At 46.1% G+C, this 22,446-nt stretch overlaps 1 long non-coding RNA gene across 2 annotated transcripts; it reads right to left on the bottom strand.

Annotated features, from left to right (window-relative positions):
* Positions 1 to 7,414: 7,414 nt before the first annotated feature.
* On the bottom strand, positions 7,415 to 22,030 carry LOC144331080 (uncharacterized). 2 transcript variants are annotated; one of them, XR_013397936.1, is made up of 3 exons: positions 21,670 to 22,030; positions 13,363 to 13,516; positions 7,415 to 10,783 (listed from the first exon to the last, which is right to left on the bottom strand). It is a non-coding gene; the product is annotated as an uncharacterized LOC144331080 (long non-coding RNA). The 2 variants fall into 2 exon arrangements; XR_013397935.1 differs by having other exon boundaries at positions 7,415 to 13,516.
* Positions 22,031 to 22,446: the final 416 nt, after the last annotated feature.

Below are 22,446 nucleotides of genomic sequence, written 5' to 3' on the forward strand. Positions count from 1 at the left end.
GGGGGGAGTTGGGGGAAGGAAGGGATGGTTAATGGATATAAAATATAGTCAGAAGGAATTAATAAGATCTAGTATTTAGTAGCACAACAGGGTGACTATAGTCAATAATTGTACATTTAAAAAAACCTAAAAGAGTATAATTTGGCCGGGCGCGGTGGCTCAAGCCTGTAATCCCAGCACTTTAGGAGGCCGAGACGGGCGGATCACGAGGTCAGGAGATCGAGACCATCCTGGCTAACACAGTGAAACCCCGTCTCTACTAAAAATACAAAAAAAAAACTTAGCCGGGCGAGGTGGCAGGCGCCTGTAGTCCCAGCTACTCGGGAGGCTGAGGCAGGAGAATGGCGTGAACCCGGGAGGCGGAGCTTGCAGTGAGCTGAGATCCGGCCACTGCACTCCAGCCTGGGTGACAGAGCGAGACTCCGTCTCAAAAAAAAAAAAAAAAAAAGTATAATTTGATTGTAACATAAAGGATAAATGCTTGAGGAGATGGACGCCCCTTTTAGGCTGACGTGATTATTACACGTTGTGTGTCTGCATCAAAATATCTCATGTAACCCATAAATATATGTACCTACTATGTGCTCACAGAAATTAAAAATTAAAGGAAATAAAGAAAATTTTCCTCATAAAATACTAAGGGAAAAATCCAAAAAATGTAAAAAAATCAACCACGCAAACCCTAAACTCACTAAGGAAAAAATAAACTACTCCTTTATCTGAACTTGACCAATTCAGGTTAACAAATGTTCAGGAGTGCTGAGCTGCAAATCCACACTTCACCGGGTTCAGCGTCCTAAAGGGCCAAGTTCCAGGAGGAAGCTCTCCCTAGAAGCCAGGAGAAGGGAAACTGTATTTTGGGAAGGGTAGTTCCATCTGATCTACAGCCAAACCGGCCACTTGCAAAATCTGGAACAAGCGGCAATTCTCTGGTCTCAGGTCACAGCAAAAAATCCTTGCAAAATCGGAATTATTTGCTAAACTTGGCATGCTCTCATTGAAAGATAAGTGAAACGAACAAACAAAAAGTGATTTTTACATCCAGTTTTTCCATTTTTAACAATAATAACTACTGTTTAATAAAGTCCCCTGGTATATTAGACATCTGTTTTACACATATTATTTAAAAATTTTACCCTCTTAATATATATTATTTAATTATTGTTATTGTTATTATTATTATTATTATTGAGACAGAATCTCACTCTGTAGCTCAGGCTGCAGTGCAGTGGCGGGATCTCGACTCATTGCAACCTCTGCCTCCCAGCTTCAAGCGATTCTGCTGCCTCAGCCTCCCAAGTAGCTGAATCACAGGCACACACCACTAAGCCCAGCTAATTTTTGTATTTTTAGTGGAGATGGGGTTTTGCCATGTTGACCAGGTTGGTCTCGAATTCCTAACCTCAAATGATCTGCTCACCTCAGCCTCCCAAAATATTGGGATTACACATGTGAGCCACTGTGCCTGGCCTTATTTATTATTTTAATTAATTTATTTTTTAAGACAGTGTCTCACTTGCTGCCCAGTCTGGAGCATAGTGGCGTGATTATGGCCCACTGGAGCCTTGACCTCCCAGGCTCAAGTGATGCTCCCACCTCAACCTCCCCAGTAGCTGGGACTACAGGCACACACCAGCATGCCTGGCTAATTTTTTTATTTTTAATTTTTTGTAAACGGGGGTCTCACTATGTTGCCCAGGCTGGTTTGAAACTCCTGGGCTCAAGCAATCCTCCCATCTTGGTCTCCCAGAGTGTTGGGATTACAGGCGTGAGCCACCACACCTGGCTTCTTACTAGATTTTAAAGTGCATACACATTACAGTATTATTGACTATAAGCACAATCTTGTACAGCAGATCTTTAGCACTTATTCATCTTGCATAACAGAAACCTTAAACCTGTTGATTTTTAATCCCTACAACGGTCTGAAAAGATTACTTTACTCTTCTCATTTTTCAAGGCAAAAACAGCCCGAGAGAAGTTAAATAATTTATCCAAACTCACTAAACAAATACCTTAAACAAAATACAAGCCCAGGTCTGTGTATCCCTAAAGCCTACAGGCTTCTCTTATTTTGCTTGGTACCAGAGGTAAGCAGCTAATTAAACAAAAAAAATTCTTTGCAGGCATGGGGTCTCGCTATGTTGCCCAGGCTGGTCACAGACTCCTGGCCTCAAGCAATCCTCCAGTCTTGGCTTCCCAAAGTGCTGGGGTTATAGGCATGTGCCACTGTATTCAGCCTTGCTCAGTACTGTCTAAAGTGTCCTAAGAAAATGTTCTTTTTGAGGCCAGGCGCAGTGGTTCATACCTGTAATCCCAGCACTTTAGGAGGCTGAGGCAGGTGGATCACGAGATGAGGAGTTCAAGACCAGCCTGGCCAAGATGGTAAAACCCCATCTCTACCAAAAATACAAAAATTAGCCAGGTGTGGTGGTGCACGCCTATAATCCCAGCTACTCGGAGGCTAAGGCAGAAGAATTGCTCCAGACTGGGTGACACAGCAAGATTCTGTCTTAAAAAAAAAAAAAGGAAAGAAAGTGTTCTTTCTGATGTTATTAAGAACTCCTTGCCAATAAGATTATTATTTTGTACAGTATATATAATTATTATATTATGGCTAGGCGCAGTGGCTCCCACTTGTAATCCCAGCCCTTTGGGAGGCTGAGGCAGGTAGATCACCTGAGCTTAGGAGTTTAAGACTAGCCTGGCCAACATGGTAAAATCCCATCTCTACTACGAATATAAAAAGTAACTGGGCATGGTGGTACATGTCCATAATCCCAGCTACTTGGGAGGCTGAGGCAGGAGAATTGCTTGAAACTGGGAGACAGAGGTTACACTGAGCTAAGATCATGCCATTGCACTCCAGCCTGGGTGACAAGAGCAAAACTCCATCCCCCCAAAAAAATTATATTATAAATTATATATTACATTATTGTATATTATATATATTCTGTAACAATACAATAAATACTTTCTTATTACTTTAGTAATTAAATTGCATATAATTATGCTGTTAAGCTTGTGGGGAGTTATGCCCCTTTCCAAAGATAAAAACACACACATCTTTGGGGAGTCAGATCCAGACCCCGGGATCCTGACTGCCAGCACCTTGCTGTCTCCACCAGCCCCATGTCCTATCTGCAGCCCCTACGTTTGTTATCTGGGGAGTTGTTATCTACGGGAGTGGCCTTCCCTGACCTTGTCAACTCTCGTTCCAGTGTTTGCTAACAAAGGCAGTGACAAAAAAAAAAAAGTGTTCCCCAAGTCTAATGGCTCTTAATCTTGAATACACAGTGAATTTCATAATGTTTAGTCTGACTATCTAGAGAAGTCCAAATACATTGAGTTGTAACAGTCCCTTTAAGGGACTTGAGTTTTACTTGAGTTTTACAAGGGGGAAAAGAAAGAGAAAGAAAAATCATAGACACAGATTTCCCTCACAGATACTGCTGCTGCTGGTTTGGAGAGGAAGGGCTTCTGGAGAACTGGAACCTGGTCAGTGGATGAGGACATACAACACTGTGAATGAGCAATTATGGAGTCAGGGTGGTGCCCCGGCGGCTTGGAGGATGTCAGACATCCCATGTTGACTAATTCGAGATACCTATTCTGTTCAAAGAGGGCCTTTCAGCTGGGCACGGTGGCTCACGCCTGTAATCCCAGCACTTTGGGAGGCCAAGGCGGGCAGATCACCTGAGGTCAGAAGTTCGAGACCAGCCTGGCCAACATGGTGAAACCCCGTCTCTACTAAAAATACAAAAATTAGCCAGGTGTGGTGGCAGGTGCCTGCAATCCCAGCTACTTGGGAGGCTGAGGCAGGACAATCTCTCGAACCCAGAAGGCAGACGTTGCAGTGAGCCACTGTCATGCCACTGCACTCCAGCCTGGGTGACAGAGACAAGAAAGGAAAGGAAAGGAAAGGAAAAAGGAAAGGAAAAAGGAAAGGAAAAAGGAAAAGAAAAAGGAAAGGAAAAAGGAAAGGAAAAAGGAAAGGAAAGGAAAGGAAGAAAGAAAGGAGGGAGGGAGGGAGGGAGGGAGGGAGGAGGGAAGGAAAGAAAGAGCGGGCCTTTCTCCAGGTGGACGAGAGAGAAAACATTCTGCTGCTTGCTGCTGTGTCAGCAATACCTCTGCAGCTAAGTAGCATCGCTGGAGGTAAGATTAAGAGGCTGTTTCACCATAGTCAGCAGCACAGCACAAGCTGACTTCTAGGAGCCCAATTGCACAAACCTTCACCTCCTGCCTCTGTCTCATCCTGGCCTCGAGGCAATTCAAAGCAATTTTTTCTTTTTTTCTTTGAGATGGAGTCTCGCTCTGTCCCCCACGCTAGAGGGCAGTGGCGTGATCTTGGATCACTACAGCCTCTGCCTTCCAGGTTCAAGTGATTCTTCTGCCTCAGCCTCCCCAGCAGCTGGGACTACAGGAGCCTGCCACCATGTCCAGTTAACTTTTGTATTTTTAATAGAGATGGAGTTTCACCATATTGGCCAGGCCGTTCTCAAACTCCTGACCTCAAGTGATCCGCCTACTTCAGCCTACCAAAGTGCTGGGATTACAGGTGTGAGCCACTGGGCCTGGCCCCCATAAGGCAATTGAGATAAAGCACAATAGCTGGCAATAGATCCTGAAAATAATTATTCTCTTCCCTTTGCCTTTCCTTCTCTTTTCTCTTCCATCCCCCTTCCTTCCTCCACCCTGTCTCCAGAAAAGCTTTTAAATGTCTAGAATGGTGCATTCATCTGGCCTTTTGACCGAGTGAGTTGGCCTTTCCAACCAGAGCTCTGTCCCATGTTTCAGGTTGAGGAATATCTAGCTGGGCTTGGGGAGAATGTCGGGAAATGGATGTGCTCCTGCAGTGTTTTGGAAGAGCGAACTGGTACAACCTTTCTGGAAAACAATTTAGCAACGTCTATGAGTAATTCACCCTTTGGCCATACTCTCAAAGGCTCACAAAGATAGACGTGCAAGGACACGCATTACAACATTGTTTCACTGAATGTCAATGGGACATTTCATGTTGTCTCTAAAATGAGGCTACAGCCCTAAAGCTGAGAACAAGAGGTGCTAAATCCCCATATTTGAAGGACCACCTATGAGCTGGCAGGACCAATTCATTGACCAATAACCCCCCTCATTCTCCCCATCTTACAATAATAGAAGTCCAGGCATTAGAAAATCACTCAAGTTCAAGGTTAGAGCTACCCTTTCCTTTCCCTGAAGCCACATGTGTGGAGCTTCAAGAGAACCTTAGAGACTGAAGATGCTGGTGAGAAGGGAAAGGACTGACATCTTAGTCCTGATCTAGACACTTGCTAAGATGTAGAAACTCATGGGTCCACACGGGCTCTCATGTTGCAGAACTCAGTGAAAGAGTTCTTGAGAAAGCCAGATCTATTACTTCAGAAGCCTGGGAAGAGACAAGCAAATAGAGACTGGTCCTTGCTTCTCGCCTGGGTAATTTTGGAATGAAAGGCTTGCTGGAGCAATCAGAGTTGTGTGAGTGTCTCAAGGGGCAAGCAGAGACCAGGAAAGGTGGCTGGGTTTGAGTTGTCTTGCTGGTATCCTGCTCAAGAAGTCAGGAGGAAGTCCAGTAAGAAGAAGTATAGAGTCCATGACCAGGTGTAGGGACTTGCAGAAAAGATTAGAAATCAGAGCACAACATTCAGCCACGTAACTTTCGGGCCATCCAAAGACTTGTGCAAAAGCTCCATGAGAGAACCAATATTTGGATGCCTGCCATACGGCAAGGCATGGATAACAGAGAAGATTACATCTGCACTGACTCAGTAAAACAAGTTATACTGGTCAGGTGCAGTGGCTCATGCCTATAATCCTAGAACTTTGGGAGGCCAGGAGTTCAAACAGCCAGGGCGACATAGCGAGACATTGTCTCTACAAAAAATTAAAAAAAAAAAAAATTAGTGGGCACGGTGGCATATGCCTGTGGTTCCACGTACTTGGCAGACTAAGGCAGGAGGATCTCTTGAGGCCAGGAGTTGAAGGCTGCAGTAAACCATGATCATGCCACTGCACTCCAGCCTGGGGGATGGGGAGTGACACAGCAAAGCTCTGTCTCTAAATTTTAAAGAAGTGGCTGGGTATGGAGGCTCATGCCTGTAATCCCAGCACTTTGGGAGGCTGAGGTAGGTGGATCGTTTGCACCCAGGAGTTCAAGACCAGTCTGGGCAACACAGTGAAACTCTGGCTCTACATTAAAATATTAGTTGGGCATGGTGGCATGCAGCGATAGTTCCAACTACTCAGGAGGCTGAGGCAGGAGAATTGCTAGAGCCCAGGAGGTTAAGGCTGCCGTGAGCCGTGCATCAGCACACTCCAGCCCAGATGAAAGAGGCCTTTTCTCAAAGGAAAAAAGAGAGAGAGGAAAAAACAGCTATACCATTTCCATGAATCCCTCTTGCCCAACCATCTTGACTCTGGAGGAACCAGAAGCCCTAGAGTATGGGGAGGCCCCATAAGCCATTGGAAACTCCAGAACTGAAGGTGGGTGTGGGCTTGGCACTGGGTAGCAGATTGAAGATTTATGACTGGAGTGAATTTTTAGTACCCACTGTGGTGGATGTGTAAAATTACTACACTCAGGCATCACACCAAGCCTGGAAGAGTTTACATTCCAGAGAAAAAGGTTTATTGCTATCTCTTGGTTTTTCAGACTGTTGAAGGCCAAGAATTCAGATGGTCTTGTTTTGTGGGACAGATAGGACTTCACACCGCGGCTGGTGCGAGTTTTCTGGAGGAAGTGGGCTCTGAGATGAATTCTGAATTAAAGGAAGAATTCTTGGATCTTGGATAGAGTCGCAGGCGCCTCTGATGACAAGTTGTAGGAGAAAGAAGGAAACCAAATGTCTTTTTGCATAATTGGCAGGGAAAGGATCCCTAAATGGAACGGGGAGGTGATATAATCAGGGCTAATTTGATAAAGAGTCTCGAAATCAAATGTGACTACATTGACTCTACCGCAGAAGCATCCGCTGATTGTGTTGTCAAAGATGCAGGTGAGAGCGATGGATTTTAATGACTGTTTTGAACCATTCGTAAGGAAGGAAGTATGAAAGGGATACTGCCAGTTAATGTGTTTTATTTCAGATGAGAAATAAATCCAGATTATCCTGGGGACTTTCCAGTGGAGGAAAAAAAACCAAATCAAAACCAAGCCGAAAATCAAGAGTGTAGCTGAGCCAGTTGCAGGAAGAAATGGCAAATTATTCCAAGGTTTCTACCCAAGGGAGGGAAACAATGGGTAATCAGTTGATCGGGGGAAAATATGTTGGAGGCTTCAATGTAGTTACTTAGCTTTCTTTGAAATACAATGAAGCATGATTGCATTTTAAATTAATTCCTAGCCTGCCAGCCTTTGAATTTTTCATGTTTACTTTTACTTTGCATGTAGACTTGATTTTCTTTCTTTTTACAAATAGCCAACAAAATTCAAGAGGATAATGTTCCAGATAAGCAATGTTTATTTGGTTAGCAAGTATTTACTGTGCATTTACCCTGTAGGTGATGGGGAGGAAGGAGCCAAGGTGTGTTCATTATCTAGTAGTATTGAAATAGAGACTTTCTTACACTTTATTTCATATTAATCTGTACAACACCTCTGTGATGTAAGTACTATCATTTTCATTTTTCATTTTAGGAATCTGAGCCCCGAAGAGGTTATGTGACTTATCCCAAGGAGTGTCTGTATCAGCCTGCTCTCACGCTGCTAATAAAGACATACCCGAGACTGTGTAATTTATAAAGGAAAAAGGTTTAATGGACTCACATCCACATGGCTGGGGAAGGCCTCATGATCATAGCCGAAGGCAAATGAGGAGCAAAGTCACGTCTCATGTGACGGCAGGCAAGAGAGCGTGTACAGGGGAACTCCCCTTTATAAAAGCATTAGATCTCGTGAGACTTATTCATTACCACGAGAACAGTATGGGGAAACCGCCCCCCATGATTCAATTATCTCCACCTGGCTCCACCCTTGACATGTGGGGATTATTACACTTCAAGGTGAGATTTGGATGGGGACATAGCCAAACCATATCAGTGTCTTAGCAAGTTATTATAGGGCTTGCAGTACCATGCTATAGTTAAATGTTTACTTCGTAGGGCAGACATTTGCCTACACAATGTTTCATCATCTCCCTTGTCATTAGAATCCACTTCCCCCTGTCAACATTGTGTATACCAGCTTCTCACTCCACCAGCTTCTCTTGCAGCTAGAGGTGGGACTATGGCTCTCTTTTGTCAAAGAGACATCAATACATCTCCTGAGGGTGGGGATAGGGGAGCGTCAAGGAAATCTTTGGATTTGATGTATTCATTGAACTGCTGCAACTACTGTCCAGCCACTTGGCAGATGGAAAAATGTCCTCTGTGGGGTCGCAGAGCCACTGAGTTCTAGGATCAGCCACCTGCAGGCTTCTTGCTATGGAAAATGAGCTCGCAGCAATAGAGACGCGTTGTATGTGGCTATTCTGTTGCAAGCAGCTGAGTACATTCCGCCCAATACAGGCAGGGCAGGCTTGCCTCAGTGTGCCTGGGTTCTCACCAACCCCTTGCAGGAAAAGGGCCCTGCCCACAGGTCACTATCAGGGAGACAGGGCAGACAGCTCACAGGCTGGCAGGACCATCCAACAGCCCTGTATGAAAGCAGCCCTTCAAAGAGGGTCTGAAGACCAAATTAGATTCTCGCTTTGGGGAATTTGAACTGGAGATACAGGGAGATGGTTATCATGTAGCAGAGGAGGAATAAATAGTAAACAAACAAAAAAATATAAAACCACAGAGGCTTAGAGGAAAGCTGAGTTATCTCTTGGCAGAGCAGACGCTCCAGTGAATATCCATCCATAAATTCCCAATGCCCAGGGAGGACGGGACAACCAGAGGTGGCCACGGTGTGTGCCAGTTGTCGTTGTTCAAAGCCTCAGCTCCTCCCTCAGCTAGATTTTGCTGTTTAATGCTCCTCTGTTGTCAATTTTATTTTTAGTTTCTGGGGCAAACTGGCTGAGGAGGGAGCAGGCTAAGCGGGTCCATGCTGAGAGCATTGCTGGATGGGTCAGGTCTGCTGTTTGCTCCTTGAGCTTTGAAGCGCTTAGGAAAGCGAGCCTTGCTTTCAGGGGCTCCCTGAGGGCCTTGAATCCTAGAAACACCCTGAGATCTGATTGATGGTGGGGCTGGTGAACCCTCAGGCCAGGGTCTCAGGGACCACAGAGCAGCCCAGGCTGGCTTCTCCACGGCTGGGACCACGTCGTCTCCCTGTCAGATCCCTCCAGTAGACCCACACAGGCTTCAGCAGTTTCAGACTTCCCGGTCGCTTGTCACCCCAGTCTCCCATCGACCTGTTCACTAATTGTTACCCATGTTCTGGACACAGAGCAGCCATCCTGTCCCTCGACTCCCACTGTGAGTCCTGGCAGTGAGGCCAGACTCCTGAGGGCCTGCTTGCTTCATGGTCACAACAGCTGCAAAGGAAGACTTAACAACCCGATGTGAGACACGTCCTGCAAACAAAACAGCCTGCCCCGCCCAACTCGCCTGTTCCTACTTCTAAGCTCTGATCTTCATGTGTCTTAGTCAGCTTGGACTGCCATGAGGAGGTACCACAGATAGGAAGCATCAACAATAGACATTTGTGTCTCACATTCTGGAGGCAGGGATTCAGTTTCTGGTGAGGGCTCCCTTCCTGACTTGCAGACTGCCACCTTCTCGCTATGACCTCGCAAGACCTTTCCTTTGTATGTGTTCTTGGAGAGAAATAATTAGCTTTGGTGTCTTTTGTTTTCTTTCTTTCTCTCTCTCTTTCTTTCTTTCTTTTTTTTTTTTTTTTTGACAGAGTCTCACTCTGTCACCCAGGCTGGAGTGCAGTGGCGCCATCTCAGCTCACTGCAAGTTCCGCCTCCCGAGTTCACACCATTCTCTCACCTCAGCCTCCTGAGTAGCTGGGACTACAGGCATGCACCACCACACCCAGCTAATTTTGTTTTTGTATTTTTAGTAGGGACGGGGTTTCACCATTTTAGCCAGAATGGTCTTAATCTCCTGACCTCGTGATCTGCCTGCCTCAGCCTCCCAAAGTGCTGGGATTACAGGCATGCACCACCACACCCAGCTAATTTTGTTTTTGTATTTTTAGTAGGGACGGGGTTTCACCATTTTAGCCAGAATGGTCTTAATCTCCTGACCTCGTGATCTGCCTGCCTCAGCCTCCCAAAGTGCTGGGATTACAGGCATGAGCCACCGCATCCGGCTGTTTTCTTTCTTTCTTAAAAAGTTTTTGTAGAGATGGGATCTTACTATATTGCCCAGGCTGGTCCCAAACTCCTGGGTTTGAGCAATCCTCCTGCCTCAGTTTCTCAAAGTGCTGGGATTATAGATGAGAGCCACTGCACCTGGCCTGTCTTTTCTTTTTCTTTTTGTTTTCTTTCTGGTATCTCTTCTTATAGGAACACTAATCCTATCAGTTCAGGGCCCCACCCTGATGACACATGTAACGTCCACTACCCCTTTAGAGGCCCTGTCTGCCAATGCAGCCACACTGGAGGTTATAGCTTCAACATATGAACTTGGGGGAACACAACAAAGTCTGCAGCACCTTGAAAGCAGTAGCCACACCTGATTCAGCTTTTCATTCCCTCATCAGAGCACAGTTTCGACATATCATAGTGTCCAATAAATGTGAATTCAGGGGAATCTTGAATAAAATGGCAGAGCTGATATTTTAACCCAGGTCTTCAAATCACCAAATGAAGTGCTGGACATCATAGCTGGGCACCTATGGGAAATTAAAGAAAGAATACACCATGGTTTGCCCACTGGGAGGATAACCTTGTTCTGGTGGCAGGACGTACAGTGGATACAAATTATATACACCATGCGGAGTGGGCTAGTGAGGAGGTGAGGAAGGGGGGACCAGAAAGGATGGGAAGTGAGCTGGCCCTAAGAGACTGGTTTGCTTTGGGGTTTCGGGAGTAGCAAGGAGAGGCAGGAAGGGCAACTCCAGCCAGAAAACCTGGGATCTACGATTGAGGTCTGAGTTTCAGCATGGTGGTCTAGGATGGGATGAAAGTTCAAGAAAAATTGGGGCTTTGGAAGAACTTTGGAAGGTCTGAACCAAAAGATGGCATTGAAAATAACCTTGCCAACCTATAACATATAACATCAATCAAACAAAAGTTCTGATCTTTTAACCAACTATTTAAAAGTTAATAGAGGCTGGGCATGGTGGCTCATGCCTGTCATTCCAGTGCTTTGGGAGGCTGAGGTGGGAGGGTCACTTGAGCCCAGGGTTTGAGACCAGCCTGGGCAGCATAGTAAGACCTTGTCTCTACAAAAATAAAATTTAAAAAAATTAGTCAGGGCCTGGCGCTTTGGCTCACACCTGTAACCCCAACACTTTGGGAATCCCAGGCAAGTGGATCACTTGAGGTCAAGAGTTCCAAACCAGACTGGCCAACATGATGAAACCCCATCTCTACTAAAAATGCAAAATATTAGCCTGGCATGGTGGCTCACGCCTGTAATTTTAGCTACTCAGGAGTTTGAGGCAGGAGAGTTGCTTGAACTTGGGAGGTTGAGGTTGCAGTGAGCCAAGATCATGCCACTGCATTCCAGCCTGGGCAACAGAGCGAGACTCTCGCTCTCAAAAAAAAAAAAAAAAATTAGCTGGGCTTGGTGGCACTTGCCTGTAGTCTCAGCTACTGGGAAGGCTGAGGCAGGAGGATTACTTGAGCCCAGGAGTTAGAGGCTGCAGTGAGCTATGATCAAACCACTATACTCCAGCCTGGGTGATAGAGTGAGACTTTGTCTCTAAAAAAGAAAGAAAAAGCATTAACAAAAAATGTATTCCTTCCTCAGTAAAAAGAATTGTTTTATGGCTATGATAATTAATGAACTGCTTAGAAAAGATTTTTGTTTTTTTAACCATATGGATTATGGATGTGGTTGTGCAGAAATACTGCCATTTTAAAATTAAAATTGCATCCAATATTCATGATGAAATTGTGAGTTCTTTACACAACTAAGTATATCTTTTCCTATTTTCTCAATGAGTATATTGGATTGTTTAACATCTACAATTATGCTTCATGTTTCAACTTGCACTTAGTTTTTCCAGAATTATTTATTGTTTGGAGCAAGCAAATGGGGAAGTTTAAAGTTTGTCTTTTAAAGATGAAGCGCGACTCCAGGATTTTCACATATATTTCAGGAGAAAACTCTTAGACTACTGAATTTTTCGAAAACAAGTAAAATGAAAGATAGCGTGTTTGACTATGTGCAACTCCTTAGCAAAACTATGGGAAACCACTCCCGCACTTGAGAAAATATTCATAGAGCGTGCAGAAATGAACTGCTCTTTAAATGTTAAGAAATGCAAAACTTAAAGGCCACTATCCTCCCGTCCTCCACTGTCTACAATGTGTCACCATATCCGCCCCTCCAGCATCCCGGCCATGGGTCTGCCCATGAAGATGGTGGTGTTGGAAAACTACCCCTGAGACACTTAGAGTTTGTAATGGAAATTTCAGTAAGCCAGTAGCTCAGGGAGCATGGGCGTTTGAGACAGCCATTCTCAGTGTGCGTGTAGTCTCTGACTTCCTGAAATGATATGACAGGAGGCCACTTTTTAGCTTGTACCTTAAGATAATCCTTTTGATGATGTTACACAACTTTCCAAATTTTGTTAATTGGTTGGTACCTTCATTCTTTTATTTATTCTTTCAATGTTGGAGTGCATATCATCACCCCAACTTTGGTTTTTTAAATTTTAATTTGTATTGTTTTTAATTCATTTTGAGGCAATGTCTCACTATGTTGCCCAGGCTGGAGTACAGGGACGCGATCACAGCTCACTGCAGCCTCAGCCTCCCGGGCTGAAGCAATACTCCCACCTCAGCCTCCTAAGTAGCTGGGACCACAGGTGCACACCACCACATCTGGCTAATTTTTTTTTAGTTTTTGTGGAGACGGGGTCTCACTATGTTGCCCAGGCTTGTCTTGAACTCCTGGGCTCAAGCAATCCTCCCACTCCTGGGCTCACTTCAACCCCTCCCGAAGTACTGGGTGGGGGAGCCTCTGGGCTCAGCCATCACCCCAACTTTTGACATATTTAGGGGATAGGACAGCAGCTACTAGGACTCTAAGAGTCAAACTAAAACTACCCTCAGACTTGAGTTTAGCAGGCGATTTTGGATCAAATGCTTTGCACCCCCATTTTCCATCAGATGCTTTCTTGCTTCCACGCTTACCCCTCATTCAAATCAGCATAGGGTGGCCCGGCTAGCCTTCCGCACTTCCTCTTTCTTTCTCTCCATTTAGGTAATGTTAAAATAAATGATGTGTGTATGGCTTTACCTTTCGGAGATTTCTCAGGAACCAAACCTCTCTGGAGGGCAAAGGCAGTGTAAGAGAAAGTGAAGGCCAGGCTGACTGCAGTTGAAACTCCGGCTTTTGCCTGGTTTGCCTGTGAGTTCTTCCACGAGGTTCAGAGCCTCTGATTTCTCCAGTTCTTCAAAGAGAAAGAGCATGATACTTACAAGTCCTTTTGGCTAATGGAAGAGAAAGAGATTGAGCATGCTTGGGTTTCATAGGAAGCTAGATGTTCAGGGTTTCAAACAAGCTAAAATTCTAGTTCCCTTTCCAATTTCTGCAATTTTTGTTTTGTTTGTTTGTTTGTTTGTTTGACAGAGTCTTGCTCTGTCGCCCAGGCTGGAGTACAGTGGTATGATCTTGGCTCACTGAAACCTCCGCCTCCCGGGTTCAATCAATTCCCCTGCCTCAGCCTCCTGAGTAGCTGGGATTACAGGTGCCTGCCACCAAGCCTGGCTAATTTTTGTATTTTTAGTAGAGACAGGATTTTACCATGTTGGCCAGGCTGGCCTTGAACTCCTCACCTCCAGTGAGCCACCTGCCTCAGCCTCCCAAAGTGCTGGAATTACAGGCATGAGCCACCATGCCTGGCCAAAACTTTCTTAATTTTTGGATGAGTAAAGGAGAGAATACTGAGCTGATGAGTGTAGATAAAAAACGCTGGCTTGGAATTACCACCAGCAGGTCAGCCTGTCGTGTTGTTTTACATTCTGCCCGGGCATTCACGCTTCCTAAGCGGGCTCTAGCTCTGACTCACAACCTTGAATTTGGACCATTAAGTCAGGGCCATTTCATTCCTGGCTCTGCACTGCTTGCTTTTCAGTTTATTCTTGTGTGACTTCTTGCGTTTGGCTTTGATCCTGTATTTCACAACCTGACGATGGTTCCTTTCTCCTGACCTTCTAGCCTAGAATTTTCCCTTGCTGTTCTAGATTCTCAGCCTTGGTTTCAGACAGACTAGGGCTGAGAAGCTTAACTAGGTCTTTAGGGAGTATGTGGTTCTGAACTCCTGTACTAGCGACTCCTGGACACCGCCAGGCGGATGCAGTTGGTCTCAGGCTCAAGTCTGACTTCTTCCAGGCGAACGGCTCCGTCAGTGTTTGTGCCTGGTCACAGGTTGCCCCAGGTCACCAATGAGCCTTTGGATGGGCACGTGAAGATTCAGCATTATCAGCAGAATCCTGGGCAGGAAGAACGTGTCCAGGAGGCAGCGGACTACCTACCTCTTGCCCGGTGGCATCAGTCTGTGAAGGTCATCTTTCTGTTTCCAGATTAGAATCAAGACTTGAGAAGCGTAGGGCCGGGTGCAGTGGCCCACACCTGTAATCCCAGTGCTTTGGGAGGCTGAGGCAAGAGGATCACTTGAGATCAGGAGTTTGAGACCAGCTTGGGCAACATAGTGAGAACCCGTCTTTCCAAAAATATTTTTAAAAATTAGCCAGCTGTGGCGGCGTGCACATATCATACCAGCTGCTTGGGAGGCTGAGGCAGGAAGATGGCTTGAGCCCAGGAGTTTGAGGCTGCAGTCAGTTGTAATCATGCCTTTGCACTCCAGCCTGGGCGGCAGAGCAAGACCTTGTCTCTCAAAAAACAAACACACACACATATATATATATATATATATATATATATATATATATTTTATTTTTTTTATTTTTTTTTATTTTTGAGATGGAGTCTTGCTCTGTCGCCCAGGTTGGAGTGCAATGGCACAATCTTGGCTCACTGCAATCCTCACCTCCTGGGTTCAAGGCTTCTCCTGCCTCAGCCTCCTGAGTAGCTGGGATTACAGGCACGTGCCACCATGCCCAGCTAAGTTTTTTTATATTTTTGGTAGAGACAGGTTTCACCACGTTGGCCAGGCTAGTTTAAAACTCCTGACCTCAGGTGATCCGCCTGCGATGGCCTCCCAAAGTGCTGGGATTACAGGTGTGAACCACCTCACCTGGCCAATAAAAAACAAATTTAAAAAAGAGTTGTGGACTGGGTGTAGTGGCTCACACCCGTAATCCCAACATTTTGGGAGGCCGAGGAGGATGGATCACCTGAGGTCACAAGTTCAATACCAGCCTGGCCAACATGGTGAAACCCCGTCTCTATGAAAAATACAAAAATTAGCTGGGCGTGGTGTCAGGGGCCTGTAATCCCAGATGCTTGGGAGGGTGAGGCAGGATAATCGCTTGAACCCAGGAGGCGGAGGTTGCAGTAAGCCAAGATCACGCCATTGCACCACTCCAGCCTGGGTGACAGAGTAAAACTCCGTCTCAAAACAAAACAAAACAAGAATGTTGTGAACAATGCCTCTCCTTGCTTGTGGCACTCCAGGCCTTATGTTTACACAAGAAGGGATGGTCCTGAGTCCGCATCTGCGCCTTCCCAGTCCTGGCATTCTGGACTCTGTTACAGAGAGTCTGCCACCTCCACACCCCAGGTCTCTAGAGTCCCAGAAGACTTTTAACTCAGCTTTACAAATTAATGTCCCCCCCACCCGATAGTGCCTCCATGATCGGTGCCCACCCTAACATGACATAAAAAGCTGGAGTAGGCCGGGCGCGGTGGCTCAAGCCTGTAATCCCAGCACTTTGGGAGGCCGAGGCGGGCGGATCACGAGGTCAGGAGATCGAGACCATCCTGGCTAACACGGTGAAACCCCGTCTCTACTAAAAATACAAAAAGAAATTAGCCGGGCGTGGTGGCGGGCGCCTGTAGTCCCAGCTACTCCGGAGGTTGAGGCAGGAGAATGGCGTGAACCCGGGAGGCGGAGCTTGCAGTGAGCCGAGATCGCGCCACTGCACTCCAGTCTGGGCGACAGAGCGAGACTCCGTCTCAAAAAAAAAAAAAAAAAAAAAAAAAAAAAAGCTGGAGTAGTTCTGCCTGGGCGGGGTGGCTCACGCCTATAATCCCAGCATTTTGGGAGGCCGAGGCGGGTGGATCACCTGAGGACAGGAGTTCAAGACCAGCCTGACCAACATGGAGAAACCCCATCTCTACTAAAAATACAAAAATTAGCCAGGCATAATGGCGCATGCCTGTAATCCCAGTTACTTGGGAGGCTGAGGCAGAAGAATCTCTCGAAACTGGGAGGTGGAGGTTGCAGTGAGCCGAGATCGTGCCATTGCACTCCAGCCAGGGCAACAAAAGCGAAACTCTGTCTCAAAAAAAGAAAAAAAAAAAAGTTGGTGCGGTTTAACCTTCTCCTCTCTCTCAGTCCCACGGTGCCCACTGCAGCCAGGAGTCTTTGGCCTGGAATTTCCTGCTCCCAGCCTACCATGCTTAACGGGTGGTTTGGATGAGGGGGCTGGAAAATATTTCAGTATCTCCCAGGAGTTGGTTACTTCAGAACAGGCCTCTCTGCCCCCGGGGCAGGGACCTAGCATTGCAGCTGCTATGGGGACTTGTGTTCTTCACTACTGTTGTTGACTGGCAGTGGCTGCACTTAGGATTCTCATAGGCAGACAGCTCCTGCCCCAGGATGACGTTCTGCTACTTCACGGACAGGACGACTCCTGCCTACGTCTCCCCTTCTGACTCACAGCAGTGGCCTCCTCGCCGGTCTCATTTCTCTCAATGCTATGGTCACTTTGCTTTATGGATTTGTAGCCCTTTATTGCTATGTGGTTGTTTTGTTTTGTGGGGTTTTTTTTTTTTTTTTCTTATAGCTAACAGGCCCCATCCATAGGTTTCACTCACTTCATTTTTATTTATTTATTTTGAGACAAGGTCTTGCTCTGTTACTCAGGCTGAAGTGCAGTGGTGCCATCAAAGTTCACTGCAGCCTTGAACTCCTGAGCTTAAGTGATCCTCCTGCTTCAGCCTCCTGAGTAGCTAGGACTACAGGTGCATGCCACCATGCCCAGCTAAATAAAAAAAAAAAGGTATACCATTTTCCCCAGGCTGGTCTCAAACTCCTGGACTGAAGCCATCCTTCTGCCTAAGCCTCCTAGTGTGCTGGGATTACATGCATGAGCCACTGCACCCAGCCTGTTTCCCTAACTTTAAATGCTGCAGAGAAAGACTGGGATGTAGGTCTCTATTCTTTCAATGGGCCGGAACCTTAAGTAGATTACACCATTCCCTGGGAAGACAATTTTGCCAAACCAAAGATAATAGGTCATAGTAGACCTTTCTCTTAGGACAGTAGATGCTAAATACCTTACATTTTTGCAACTTAAATGATTCTTCCAAGAATTAAAAATGTCTAGGTCTAAATTAGATCTCTACCTGTAGTCATTACAGTAAGTAGGAAATTTACATAAGTTTTGGTTCTGCTCCATCAATCACATCTATACACCCATGGAATGCTTTTCCCTCTACTGATTACCAGAGAGAGATCTGAGTCTCATCCCCAGCATTTGTGAGCTCTATATTCCTAAGCCTTATTTTCAAATCCTCAATCTCTCTCTTTTTTCTTTTTTGAGATAGCCTCTCACTCTGTTGCCCAGGCTAGAATACAGTGGCACAATCATGGCTCACTGCAGCCTCAACCTCCTGGGCTCAAGCCATCCTCCCACCTCAGCATCCCAGTAACTCAGACCACAGAGGCACGCCACCATGTTCAGTTAATTAAATTTTTTTTTTTTTTTTTTTTTTTTTTTGTAGAGATGGGGGTCTCACTATGTTGCCCAAGCTGGTCTTGAACTTCTGGGCTCAAGTGATTCTCTTGCCTTGGTCTCTCATAGTGCTGGGATTACAGGTGTGAGCCACTGTGCCCAGCCCCTCTCTCTTTTACAAGGAAGAGAGTGCTCTTTGTGTCTGACTGTGAAAAGAATAATTCCTTTGGGCTGTGGGTAATTAGAGATGAGGAGAGAAGGTTTATTTCATCAACACTTTCTCAATTACCTGTTGTACTGATAGCTCAAATCACACCTCACTTTCTTTTTAAATAACCAGGGCAGGGTGAGCTGTCACGGAGCACTTTCTGTACACCTCCATTATGGCATTCCTGAGTTGCCACACATTTGGGTGGCTCCTGGGGGCTCACATGAATAATTTCTACTCAGTTTCAGTTCTCCCTCATACAGCCGAGTGGCTGACTCAAATGAAGCACTCTTTAATCCCAGGCTTAACAAAAAAAAAAAAAAAAAAAAAGAAAAGAAAACATCTATTGATGGAGTACATGAACAAAAAGAAAAGAGAAAAACTGCAGATTAGAACGTTTGTCAATACTAACTTCATACCCCTGGTCCCCCCGTAGAAGATTCTCAAAGGCCAGGCATTTCTCCGTAGGAAAGATTTGGAGGGAGAAGGATGCAATAATGCGGATAACTTTCTCAAGCCACGACTTGGCTGGCCTGGTGGCTGCACTCTCAGTAGCTCTTTTGTTCTTATGAAAAGGCCCAGAAGGGTCAAGGTCAATTTCAAGGTATCTGAATAAGGTGTCAGCTGCAGCAGCTGAGTTGGCGCTCAGCTCTCTCATAGACCTCCTTTCCCTACCCAAGTCCTTCAGAGGATCTGAAATGGCATGGCTGTGTCCCCACCCAAATTTCATCTTGAATTGTAGCTCCCATAATTCCTCAGGTGGGAGATAATTAAATCATGGGGGCAGTTTCCTCCATACTATTCTCATAGTCTCAAGAAATGTGATGAATTTTTTTTTGAGACAGAGTCTCGCTCTGTCATGCAGGCTGGACTGCAGTAGCATGATCTCGGCTCACTGCAACCTCTGCCTCCCAGGTTTAAGCAATTCTCCTGCCTCAGTCGCTCAATAGCTGGGATTACAGGTGCCTGCCAGCATGCCCTGCTAATTTTTTGTATTTTTAGTAGAGATGGGGTTTCGCCATGTTGCCCAGGCTGGTTTCGAACTCCTGACCTCAGGTGATCCACCCGCCTCGGCATCTGAAAATGCTGGGATTACAGGCATGAGCCACCGTGCTGGGCCAGAGCTGATGATTTTATAAGGGGTTTCCCCTTTCGCTTGATTCTGATTCTCTCTTATGTGCCGCCATGTAAGATGTGGCTTTTGCCTTCCGCCATGATTGTGAGGCCTCCCCGGCCACGTGGAACTGTGAGTCCGTTAAACCTCTTTTTCTGTATAAATTACCCAGTCCTGGGGATGTCTTTATCAGCAGTGTGAAAATGGACCAGTACAGGATCCCACTGGGCTTTTTTCCCTAGGGCTGTTACAGCACGTGGGGAAAGATGGCTTGTCTCTTATGGCCCCATACATTTTTCCATAGGCATACAATCTTTATTTATCCATGCCAGGCCTCAGTGCATCTCTGTATATCTTACGCTGACCAGCACAGTCCTTGGAATGGCTTGAACTTTTCTGTCTGCATCCTGACCATCGGCATGACCATAACAACTTACAATCTGAAATTGTTTCACCTTTTGTGGTTCGAACAAGGTGAGATAATCCCAAACCAAACTGGAAAATTATCCACCACATTTATTGCTGGGACTTCTTGCACGAGTGAGCTGTGAGGACAGAACCCTGTTGTACTTATCTCTCTATCTCCAGGACTTTATTTTGTGCTTGTGTTGGCTGTTCTTGTGTTGCTATAAGGACATACCTAAGACTGGGTGATTCACACAGAAAAGAGGCTTAATTGGCTCATGGTTCTGCAGGCTGTATAGGCACGGCACTGGCATCCGCTTGGCTTCTGGGGAAGCCTCAGGGAGCTTTTATTCTCAGTGGAAGGTGACGTGGGAGCAGTCACGTCACATAGTGAGAGTGGAAGCAAGACGGGCATGTGCCACACTTATTGATTGACTGAGACAGAGTCTTGCTCTGTCGCCTGGGCTGGAGTGCAGTGGTGCAATCATGGGCTCACTGCAGTCTCGATCTTCCAGGTTGAAGCAATCCTCCTGCCTCAGCCTCCTCAGTAACTGGGACTATGGGCACATGCCACTATGCCCAGCTAATTATTTTTACTTTTTTTTTTTTTGAGACGGAGTCTAGCTCTGTTGCCCAGGCTGGAGTGCAGCGGTGCGATCTCAACTCACTGCAACCTCCGCCTCCCAGGTTCAAGCAATTTTCCTGCCTCAGCCTCCCAAGTAGCTGGGATTACAGGCGCCCACCTCCACGCCCAGATGATTTTTGTATTTTTAGTGGAGATGAGGTTTCACTGTGATGGCCAGGCTGGTCTCAAACTCCTGACCTCGTGATCCTCCCGCCTTAGCCTCCCAAAGTGCTGGGATTACAAGCATGAGCCACCGCGTCCGGCCGATTTTTTCAAATTTTTAGTAGAGATGAGGTCTTGCTATGTTGCCCAGGCTGGTCTCAAACTCCTGAGCTCAAGTGATCCACCTGCCTTGGTCTCCCAAAGTGTTGGGATTATAGGCGTGAGCCGCTGTGCCTGGTCCATGCACTTTCAAACAAGCCGATTTCACGTGAAAGAACTCAGTATTGCGAGGATGGCACCAAGCCACAAGGAATCTGCCGCCATGACCCAAACACCTCCCACCAGGCCCCACCTCCAACACTGGGATGACATTGCAACATGAGAACTGAGTGGGACAAACATCCAGACTAGATCAGTGCTTATTACGTAGTACTTGAGACATAACTGCTAAATAGGGCATGCATGACATTGAATAGACTAAAACAGCACACAGTATCGTTAGAGACTTCATCCTCTCTGACAGCAGCCTTTAAAGACCTGAATATGAGCAACAGGAGTCAATGGAAACACAGGCGAGAGAACAATGGACTAAACCTAACTCTTAATCAACAGGAAATTATTGCTTAACAGAATTTGCCCACATTCTCCAATAAAGAAGGGAAGGGGAAATAGTTAAGGCAGATTCAGATTAAAAATAGCAACATGTAATTCATGCATAGATATTTTTCAGCCATCACGCCCCCACATATCTTCGGTGTGGAATGCTTTGGATAGATGGTGCCAGGAAATCCATATGTAGGGCAAAAAGCATGGGAAAAGATTCCCCAGTTAGATCCTGCTCCTGATGTATTATTTCTGAAGGTCCTCAAAATAATTCTTTTTTTAGAGTAGAAAATCCATTTTGAAAGGGCTCCACTTGGGCTAGGCTGGACGCTACTGCATATCACCAATTTAGGTCACCTCTGTGTGGACAATGAAGCCAACCTCAGTTTTAACCTTGCATTAAATCTGCAAAGGAGGAGATTGGACCACGTGACCCCTGAGGGCCTTCTGGCTCCACCTTCTGTGAGGACATCAAACCGTCAGATGTAGATCTGGAAGCGGTGACCCTCTCTCTTTGCGTGAGTTTCTCTTTTTCCTCTGAGTCGCAGTGTTGAGGGCAGCTGTTAATTTTTTTAATCCCTCAAATAACTCAATTTTAGGAACATTCGCGCTCCCTAAGCCTTACCTTGAAAGCCAGCGTAGGATTTCGCTGCCACCCCAGAAGATGCTGAGTGGATCCAGGTTCCTATCCGTTTTCTCCCTCTGGTGTGAGTCCACACTCCCGACGCTGGGAAATGGCTCTGTTCCAGGAGTGCGGCTATCATCCTCTTCCTCTGCCCAGTGCTCTCTGTTACATCTTTTTTTTTCTAAAGCACAATCACACAACTAGCTATGAATAAACCCCTCCTGTCACTGCCTAGGAAAATGGTTTCCAAACATTATGGTTTTCTTTTTTTAAAACACTCTTTTCCTCTTTCCTTCTTTTTTTCTTCTTTTTCTTCTTTCTTTCTTTTCCTCCTTCCTTCTTTCCTCTCTTCCTTTTTCCTTCCCCCATCTCCCTCCCTCCTTCCCTCCCCCCTCCCTCCCTCCCTCCTTCCTCCCTCCTTCCTCCCTCTTTCCTCCTCCCTCCCTCCCTCCCTCCCTCCCTCCCTCCCTCCCTCCCTCCCTTCCTTCCTTCCTTCCTTCCTTCCTTCCTTCCTTCCTTCCTTCCTTCCTTTCTTTCTTCCTCCATCTCACTATGTCACCCAGGCTGGAGTGCACTGGTGTGATCACGGTTTCACCTCCCAGGCTCAAGTGATGCTCCTGCCTCAGTCTCCTGAGTAGCTGGGACTACAGGCGCACACTACCACATGTGACGGTTTTTTTTTTTTTTTTTTTTTTTTTTAGTGGAGCGGTCTCACTATGTTGCCCAAGCTGGTCTCCAACTCCTGGGCTCAGGTGATCCTCTTGCCTGAGTTTCCCA

The sequence above is a fragment of the Macaca mulatta genome, chromosome 9 (genome assembly GCF_049350105.2).
Source record: "Macaca mulatta isolate MMU2019108-1 chromosome 9, T2T-MMU8v2.0, whole genome shotgun sequence".
In the NCBI taxonomy this organism is placed as follows: Eukaryota; Metazoa; Chordata; class Mammalia; order Primates; family Cercopithecidae; genus Macaca; species Macaca mulatta.